The sequence below is a fragment of the Salvia miltiorrhiza genome, chromosome 7 (assembly GCF_028751815.1).
Source record: "Salvia miltiorrhiza cultivar Shanhuang (shh) chromosome 7, IMPLAD_Smil_shh, whole genome shotgun sequence".
Lineage (NCBI taxonomy): Eukaryota > Viridiplantae > Streptophyta > Magnoliopsida > Lamiales > Lamiaceae > Salvia > Salvia miltiorrhiza.
Window position 1 is genome coordinate 54,823,181 of NC_080393.1, and position 9,634 is coordinate 54,832,814.

A 9,634-nucleotide genomic window follows, 5' to 3' on the forward strand; every position below is an offset into this window, starting at 1 on the left:
TCCATAGCAAAGACCACCGCTTTGATCTCTGTCGCAGTCGGACAAGTAACCAAAGCCGACTTCTGGTTCAAAGTAAGGCTACTGGTGATATAATTAGTAATCCACGAAAGATCGCCCCCAGGATTGGAATCCGCTGCAAAAAGAGATTTATAAAAGTTTTCCACATGAGACGCCAAAGTGTTATGATCTTCAACCAGGACGTCGTTAATCTCAAGATGCTTGATGGTATGGCTAGCGCGCTTCATTCTCACCATGTTATGATAAAACTGAGTATTTCGATCTCCATCCTGGAGCCATCGAATTCTACTTTTCTGGCGAAGCAGGTTCTCTTGCCGAGAGAGCATGACCGAGATAGAGGCTTCAAGCTCAACTTCTTGATCAAAGAGCACCTCAGAATAGCCAACATTATCAATATGTGCCTGAAGAGAAGAGAGCTTATTATAGAGCTCCTCAAGCGAAGTGTTGAAGTTTCCAAAAGTGGATTTATTCCAAATTTTGAGCTCCTTCCTCAAACGTTTCAACTTGTGCATCATACGCACCATGGGGCAGTTCGAATCAACAACAGGAGTCCAAGAACGCTGAACCATTGGAATAAAATCAGAGTGAGAACTCCACATGTTTAGGAAACGAAAAGGACGAGCACTAGAGGTATTATGAGGAGTGGAACATTTAAGCAAAATCGGAGCATGGTCAGAGCCAAGACGAGGCAAAACCAAGCTCTCAGTAGAGTGCCATTGCGCAGCAAAATCCTCGGAGAAAAGAGTGCGGTCCAGCACAGACTCAGTAGTCATAGGAAATTTTCGCCTGTCCGTCCAAGTAAAAAAAGGCCCAGAGGTGGGAGCTTGAATGAGAGTATGACGATCAATGAAAGCTTGAAAATCTCTACTGGAAACACGACTGGGAAACCGGCGTCCCCGCCGCTCATGAGCTCCAAGCACAGCGTTAAAGTCTCCAAGAATCACCATTTGAGGGACCATACAAGAAGAGATATCATCCCAAAGAATCCTGCGAGTGATATAATTACAACTCCCGTGAACAATAGCCACTCTGAAAGAATAGCTAGAAAACAAGATGTCAAAAATAACCATCTGCTCCGTGGACATAATCAACGAGCAGGTAACCCCGGTGGCGATGAGAATCCAGATGTTGGAAGCATGAGGGGTGCGATCATTTTGATGGAAAGGAGTCAAATTGATAGAGTTCCAGAAGGATGCCGGAATATGAAGAAAGTTAGTCTTAGGCTCAATAATGCCCAGAATAATAGGATGATGAACATGACAGTAACTGTGAAGCAAATTACGAGCCGTTTCCGTCATACCACGAATATTCCAAGAGAGGATCTTCATTGAGAAAGGTGGATATTTTCGTCCTCCTCCTGAGGATCATAATCATCATCCACCAAATCACCCCATTTCCGTGAAGAAGCGGTGTCCATACTTTTACCGGCAGCAGAAGAAGTTTGAGAGATAAGGAATTCTGAAATTTGGATGCCTTTATCTACGGCTTCCTTAACCAAAGAGTTAAATTCCGTCGTGGTCCCCTGAAGTTGTCCTACCTGATCCCCAATAGGAGCGGCCTGATTATGTCGTAGACGATCTTTGATAGTCGGAGTAGCCGTGCGCACCAACTGTTCGACAGTTTGCTTAGGCGGCCTACCCCGCCCCCGTTTGATTGGCACGTCTTCAATCATCTCATTTGTAGTACGAGTAATGGCACCATCTGTTCGACAGTTTGTCTTTTGTTCTGGGCTTTCACTAGCACTATCTTCCTTTTGATTTTGAGTTAATGTTGTTTCTAAAATCTGCACTTTCATCATGTTTCCCAAGGCCACGTCCTTATCAGCAAAAGTACCCGTCTCAGTTCTCTTGTTATTAATTTCATCTTCGGGTATTATATGTGGTATGGTGTTCGAATCAGGAACGGGTCTGCACGCAGCTGCAAGCAAATCAAGTTCGGACAAACCTTCTTTACGCTGGGGCAAATTCTGTGCCCCATCTGTCTGAAGAAACTCCTCAGCGGTAGTGTGATTAATATGTTCCGAAGCGCTGATAATGGAAGTCCTCTCCTTCTGAATAAGAGGCTCCTGGTTGACGTCCTCATCTCCGGAAGGCTCTTGAGATAAAGCATCGAAAGAATTACCGATAGGAATCTCTTTATTTTTCTGCCATTTTTTCCCCATAGTTTTGTTGTGAATGGTTTTGAGTGAAGGTTGATCCGAGCTTGGAGGATTCGTGATGTCAGTGTTGTTGTCCTGCTGTTTCTTGCGGCGGCATTGAGCAATGTTGTGACCTGCAAGTTTGCAAAAGCCACAAAAATGCGGCAAATTTTCATATACGAATTCAACCTCGAACGAGCGCGTCCCCTTATCCACCGTGAGAGTTTCGGGAATAGGCTTAGAGACATCCATGTCGACAAGAACACGAGCAAAGTGACCCACTTGTCCAGAAAACGCAAAACCATCAAGTTTAATAGGAAGACCGACATATCTGGCGATGCCAATTATCACTTCCGGATGCCAGTATTCGTGAGGAAGATAATAGATTCTCAACCAGACTTGGGAGAGAGCAGATGATTCTTTGTATGGGTCAAAATCCGGAACCCATTCCCTGATTCGAATAATACCTTTGCTCAATTTCTAAGTAGCCCTAGATTTTGCAGTAGCAAGCTCAGATTCATTCGCGAAAATTATCGAAAAGAAACCTTTCCCTAGTGGCACCACACGGATCGCATCCGAAGTTTTCCATAAAGCCATGAGTTCTTGTTTAATGTCAGAAGCAAATCTGGGGGCATCTCCCTTATTCAGCAAAAACCTGGCGTGAACAGCGAACTCAAACTCCTTGAGTTTACTTTGATACAGGGCTTCTGGAATCCGAAGAATAGATTTGTTGCCAATGTTTACCGGGTGAAGAGCATTGAAGTCCTGGGCGAAAACATCTGCTGGTTTGGGAACTGATCGCTGGACCGTTCGCGTAAAAGAGAGTTTGTTCCTTTTCGCCTCAGCGCTAGGGCTAGATATTCCATGCAGCGTCGAGTTGACAAGAGCCTCGGAATGACTATTGTTGTTCTCAGAAGCGGGTTTGAGAGTGGAACTCGAGGGAACATCCGAGGGCCGAGTTTGGTTCTTACCGGAAGAAGCAGGCATAGGCCTGACAAAGTTGTTGGAGATCGGAGGAAAATCGGAAGCCATGGAAGCCGACGGGTAGATCACACGGTTATCTACACAGTGGAACCATTCGCTCCTAAACCGGCCCCAATCCGGATTATATGCTGTTTTTTCTTTGGTAAATGATTTTGGTGTTGACGATATTAGCAATTCACGGAAATTCAAAGATAACAAATTCGAATGAAAAGATGATATACAATCACCGGGCAAAAATCTGCATCTCTAAAGTTTTCGTACGCATTTCGAATAAATGGTGATCTAATTTCACTCTTTCGTGAACGGAGAATCAGATTCACTAACCTCTCAGCAAGAGCTAAATGGCCGAGATAGTCGGTGAAGGCGGCAGTGCTGCGGTTCTGATGAAAGGAGGGGTTGGCCATCGTTCTCCGTGGCAGATGGATCTCAGCGCGGACGTCGTCTCCGGGTACCGGAATGACGCGAAGATTTCTTCACCGACACGTCGGCGGTCAGCTGAACGTGATGGTGGAAGTTCACGGATCGGTTGGTGGCGCAGCCAGATCTCAGGTCGGATATTCCTGACGCTAGGCTGCCGGCAATAGAGGACGGCCGAAGGTGGAGACGCCGAGCAAGCGGCGTGTTTTTTCAACGGAGAAAGCAGCGTGCTTTTTCAACGTCCGCGCTGAGATCCATCTTTGAATAAAAGAGTAGAAAGGGGAGTGATTTGCCTTTTGAATCATGGTCTTGATAAGAACTCATATGGTGAAAAAGAAGAAATGTGGGGATATTGGTTTTTGATTGATTAGAAAAGAGAAATGGTGAATTTGACTTATTCAATTTGAGAATTGTATGGTATATGAGTCACTTTACTTAAAAACACATCACCTCACCATAGAGCTCTCATTACAACCTAATAGAAGCCCTTTTTGATCTTTATTTATAACACATTGAAGTATAGAGAGTTAGGATAAATGGCAAGCCTATGGTAGATTGCATACATGATTCAATTTGAGTGCAAACACGTCCAATCTAAACACTTGAGAGTTGAGTGCATCATTGAAACATCCACCATTGTGAGGATTCAAGCTTGGAAGGCACTAATGTTGAACTCATTGACACTTGTGATTTCTTGAAATGCACATCTACTTGTGATACTCATTTGAAAAAATTTGAAGCCCTTGAAATGACACCAATTCATTCTCACATGTTTGTTATCTTTTATTTCTCTTCTCTTTGTTGTTTGGGGACAAACAACGCTTTAAGTTTTGGGGATTGACAAACATGGTTTTCGTACCTCAATATTACATGAATTGTTGTCTTTTTTTCCCTAGAATTGAATATTAATGTGTTTGTTTCCCCATTTTGAGTTTTATTGAGTTTTGATGCTTGGTGTAGCGTTTGGAGTGATTTCAGGGAAAATCAAAGATAAAATAGAGAGTTTTGAAAACATAAGGTTGAAGATCATCTCGAGAGGAATCCGTGAGGGCAAACGGCGACCAAATCGGAGTTAAAACGAGGGAGAACGGAGCTGAACAAGCAGACTGCGCATAAAGCCCAAGACCCCGCGGTCCGGCGGCGGCCACGGGCTCGACCGCGGGCCTCTGCTCCAAAATTGCCCAGTAAGCCGTGGTCAGGGCCGCGTCCGCGGGCCCGACCGCGGGCCTCTACTCCAAGGAAGTCCAGAACGTTTTTGGCAAGCACCCGCGGTCCGAGCCGCGGCCGCGGCCTCCCCTCCTTCCATCCGCGTTCTCAACCACGGTTCATGCCATGGTCGCGGGGAAAAGGCGGGATTGCTCCCTTTGGTGGGCTCAGACGCGATTTTTGCCCCAAAACCCCATTTTCCCCCTCTTTTCTCACAGCATTCACCATACACACCCAATTCCATCTTCCCCAATCCTCCACACAAAAACCCTAACCTCCATTAATGCTCACACCTACCTTTTGAAGAAGCATTGAAGGGGAGAGAAGATTCAAGAAAGCCCATTAATAGGATTTGTCACTCATTACTCTCTCTTTCATATCTGTTCTTCTTTGATTTAAGTATGTTGTTTGTGAACATGGTAGGCTAAAACCCCAGTGGTTTGGGGGTTAGGCTAGTAGATTATGTAATGGATTGATTATTATGCTTAATATATGTCTTGTTTACTTCCTTGTCATTATCTTTTCAAGCCCTAGTATTCTTTCTTGTATGGTTGTTGGCCACTTTCTATACATTTCTCATTTGTGATTTGAATCGGGAGAGGATAATCATAATAGATTAGGAGCTTGAAACATATTGACTCAATAGATCGGGAGGTTGAGAGTTGGGTGAGAGTTTATCGATCTTATTGTGCTTTTGGGAGTTATAGGTTAGAAGTTGACCGGGGACGGCAACTATGACCCGTAATCTACCGTTTTAGTCGTCCGGGAGGGGGCTAGAACTAGTTGGGAGATCACTCTAGATAAATAGGAATATCAAGACTAATATTGAGCTAAATTGAAGTCCATTGCTAATCCATCGATGCCTAATCCCTAAACCATTTTCATCACTTGCTTAATTCTCTTTGTTTGTTTGATCTTATTTGTCTTTGAATTTGCTAGATAATTGGTTAGATAACCAAACCACTCCCTCATTGTTTAGTCTAAATAGCTCTAGCATAATGACTTAAGGTAATCACTAGAATTTGACTACTAATCATTGTGAAATACGACCTTGCTTCCCTATGTTGCAACTACACCGTATACTTGCGGCGTGGTGAAAATAATAGCGAACAAGTTTTTGGCGCCGTTGTCGGGGATTAGTTTAGTTTTATTTGTAATACCCGGGCTTTTGATGACGTGTTTAATTGCTTAAGTTTGAGTAATTAGGGTATAGATCCCTTGTTTGATTACTTTGTATAGAGATGAGGAGTTATATGAAGTTTTGTTGTTATATTTTAAAGATGTTGAGATGTTCTTTTGATGATGTGAGGATGATGTGTGATTTTATATCCGTAATTGAGTTTGAGTATTTGAATAATTCGAGATAATTATTTGAATGAGAACGGTGAACTCGGAAGTGAGATCTGAGTCCGTTAAGACGTTTTTGAAATTTTTGACTTTTTGACGATGAATAGTAAAATACTGCTATTTCGTCTTTTTGTCGACTTTCAAAATCTTACGTGCACGTCGTCGAGAAATATTCTTAGTTTTTCGATACGAGTCCAATAATGAAAGTTTTTATTTGTGGACGACGAGTGAATAGTAAATCGGGATTTCTCGATAAACGAACCGAGCTCGTTTATCAGAATTTCGAGAACGAGCTTGCGTTTTCTATATTTATATAGAATTACGAGTGTAATGAAAGTGAGTAGGAGTTAAGAGTGTGAGTAACGAAGAATGTGGGTAATTAGTCGTTAAAACGAGACGAAACGGGATATTTAACGACTAACGGGTTAATATCTTAAATATCTAAGGCTACCCCACCAAAACCACCCCCCCAAACCGCCCAACACCCCTTTATCTACCTCACTACGGCTGAATTCAGCCAACACACTCCAATCATCTTTTCTCTCTCACACACAAACACCAAGAACACACACTCCCTCCATTAAAGCTTCTTCAAGCTTTTGAGCTCCGATTTGAGCATCGAGACGAGCGCCGATCATCTTTTTGATCACGTTTTTACGTAGGTAACATCTCTACCTACGATTTCATGGTTTTCTTTTCGATTTTCGTCGACGTCGAAAAATGTCGATTCTCGACTTTATTTTGAAACGACGTCGGATCGTCGTGAAATTTTAGTATGTTGTTCTTGGGTAGATGTCGAGCATGTTTAATGAAGAGAGTAAGAACGGAATGAACCGTAGCTATGAAACTCATGAGGGCAGCCCCGTTTTTCACACATTAGCTTGTCTTTCGATTTTTGTTTGATCGTTTTGACTTGATATTTGTGCTTAGGGGTATGCTAGAATCGATATATATTAAATTCGTATTTTTTCAAGCACGAAAATTGTATAAGTTTTTAGAGTATGATTATTTAAATTCGTGAAGTTTGGGATGTTGCATAATGAATATTATTGCGTATATGTGTTCTACGATATCACATGAGCATGCTAATTGATTTACAATTTATGGATGATAATTGTTGAACGAAATTAAAACTGGAATTCTGTCAAAATTTTACAGCAGTTTCAAGCTTATGTTTCGATGAGTTTTCATTGCTTGATGGCTCTGAAACTTTAGTATGTTTATCTATGATATGTGTATTTCGTTGCTGCAAAATTTCATGTCTTTTGGATGATGTTTGCTATTTTAAAGATATTTTGAAAAATCCTTGACAGAATCTGTCAACTATTGGTAGACTTCACAAAAACGTTTATATCTATTAATCCATGAAGGATTTTGCATCACCGTTTTTTTTAAACGAAACTAGACTTCAATACTTTTCTAAAAACATAAGATTTCGATTTTTATGACCTCTGAAACAGAGCAGTTTATTATTTCAAAAATGCCCTGTTCTGCTGTCATATTTGTCCAACAGTAAAAGTGTATGAGTTTCATTGTTTATTTGGCAGATCATATGAACGTTTTCTCTTGTGAAATTTTAACCAAATCTTCAAGGATACCTTTAGTTTTGGATGATTAAATTTGATGGAATTTTATTAAGGTTTGCCTTGGTTTCTAATGGCCTAAACAAAATTGGCAGAAACTGTCAATCTTTGACAGCCTGCACTAAAAGAGCAATATCTCCAAAAACCTTTAACCTTTTTGGTTAACTACCATTTTTAGAGTGAACTACGCTTCATGGAGTTTTTGAGATCAATTGGTATGAGAGTTTATGATGATTGAGTTGGTTGTTATGAATTTTTAAAGATGACACAAAAACAGCAAAACTTTCTAGAAAACAACTTGATTATATTTGTTTTGATGGATGATACGATATGACTAAATGGTGTGAGTTGTGAGAGTTATGATTAACGCACATAAATGTTGGTATCTGACACTCGAACAATTGGTGTCGAGTATAAATGATAGTTTACTGATAAAGAGTTTTGATGATTTTGAATTGTTTGGTTTGCGTTGAAAAGATGTCAAGATGTTAAGTTTTGAGTCGAGAGACGAGTTCACGTAGTGAGATTCACGCGTTGAAATCTCGTGGCTGACATTATATATGAATAGGTCATGCCGAAATTTTTAGTGAAATTAGAATTTGAGCATAGTCAATTCTTGTTGACCCGTGACTCAAATACATGCCTAATGGAAAGTTTAACTTTCTAATCGGTTAATTAGACGAGATGAGAGCGAATAGATCTGCTAAGAAAGTGGACTTTTCGATGTGTTAAATATTTCTTTTAATTGAAGCGCTGCTAATTATAACATAAGGATGTTATAATTAATGAGTAATGACGAGAGATAATAATTGTTATTGATTAACAATCAAGAGAGATGAACATTAGAGATACTAATGTTTCATAAAAGAGATTAGATTATTAATCGAGATTTCTTTTATAACTTCTCACCAATTCTTCATAACGATGAAGGTCCTTTTGGGAAGTAACGACTTGAGGGAGAGAGTGACGTTACTCATTGATACAGAGACACAACGAGGTGGGCATTACTTTTACTATACGTATATAGAGATCCCCTGCGTGTCGTAGGCCTCTTATACGAATGAATGCATGAAATGATCTAACTGTTAATTTCAGTTTCATATATATCAAATGAGTTTAAATGTTACGTTCAAGCAAGTTATTTCATGACAAAATCTTTGAGTTAAAGTTATTTCAAGTATTGTCTTGCCATAAAATGTTTCAATTTTAGTATGATATCTATCTGCTTTGGCTTTGCCAATGATGCAATCGAATTCGGGTCTTGAGCAGTTGATAGCTATCCTGCCAGGGCTAGTGTACACCAGTGACCGTGAGTCATCTAGCGGGTTGGCCGGTCAAGTGACTGTGAGAGGTGGCCACCTCTCCGGCACACAGTTTCAGATATGATAGATTACAAAAGAACTTAGTCTGATCAGACGAACTTTAAGAATCACAAATGAACTTAGTAAGCTTGGGCCTTTTTAGCGAAAAACTCCCTTGCTGTACTGTTTATGATGGCATGACAATTTACAGTTTTGAAGCATGTATTTTTATACCTAGGCATACGTGCCCACTGAGTGCTTTTGTACTCAGCCCTGCATATGTTTTCTAAATGTGCAGGTTGAGCTGATGTGATGATGGTGCTGCAATGAGCGGAGTCTCCAGGGTTGTTAATAAATAGTTAACCTGTCTAGAATATGTCTTCATACATATGTCTAGCTACTTTCCGCTGCAAGATGTTGTTGATGTTATAGTATGTTATGTCATACTTTGAGTCTTAAGAGAATGGTTTCATATGATGTATAACTTGATTAATGATATTAATTAAGTTTTATGTTGTCTTTCATAGACTGTTCAAAAGAGTATTAATGAGTAAATACGACGATTTTTCTTAGGTTGAGTAAGATTTACGGTTTCAAATGACGCCCCTTTCTTTCCCTTATTCTTTAACCCCATCCCTAGT

The 9,634-nt window shown here is 40.6% G+C and overlaps 1 long non-coding RNA gene across 1 annotated transcript; it reads left to right on the forward strand.

Annotated features, from left to right (window-relative positions):
- The first annotated feature begins 6,644 nt into the window (after positions 1-6,644).
- Positions 6,645-9,634, forward strand: LOC130995025 (uncharacterized). Its single transcript, XR_009092010.1, has 3 exons — positions 6,645-6,771; positions 8,623-8,689; positions 9,292-9,634. It is a non-coding gene; the product is annotated as an uncharacterized LOC130995025 (long non-coding RNA).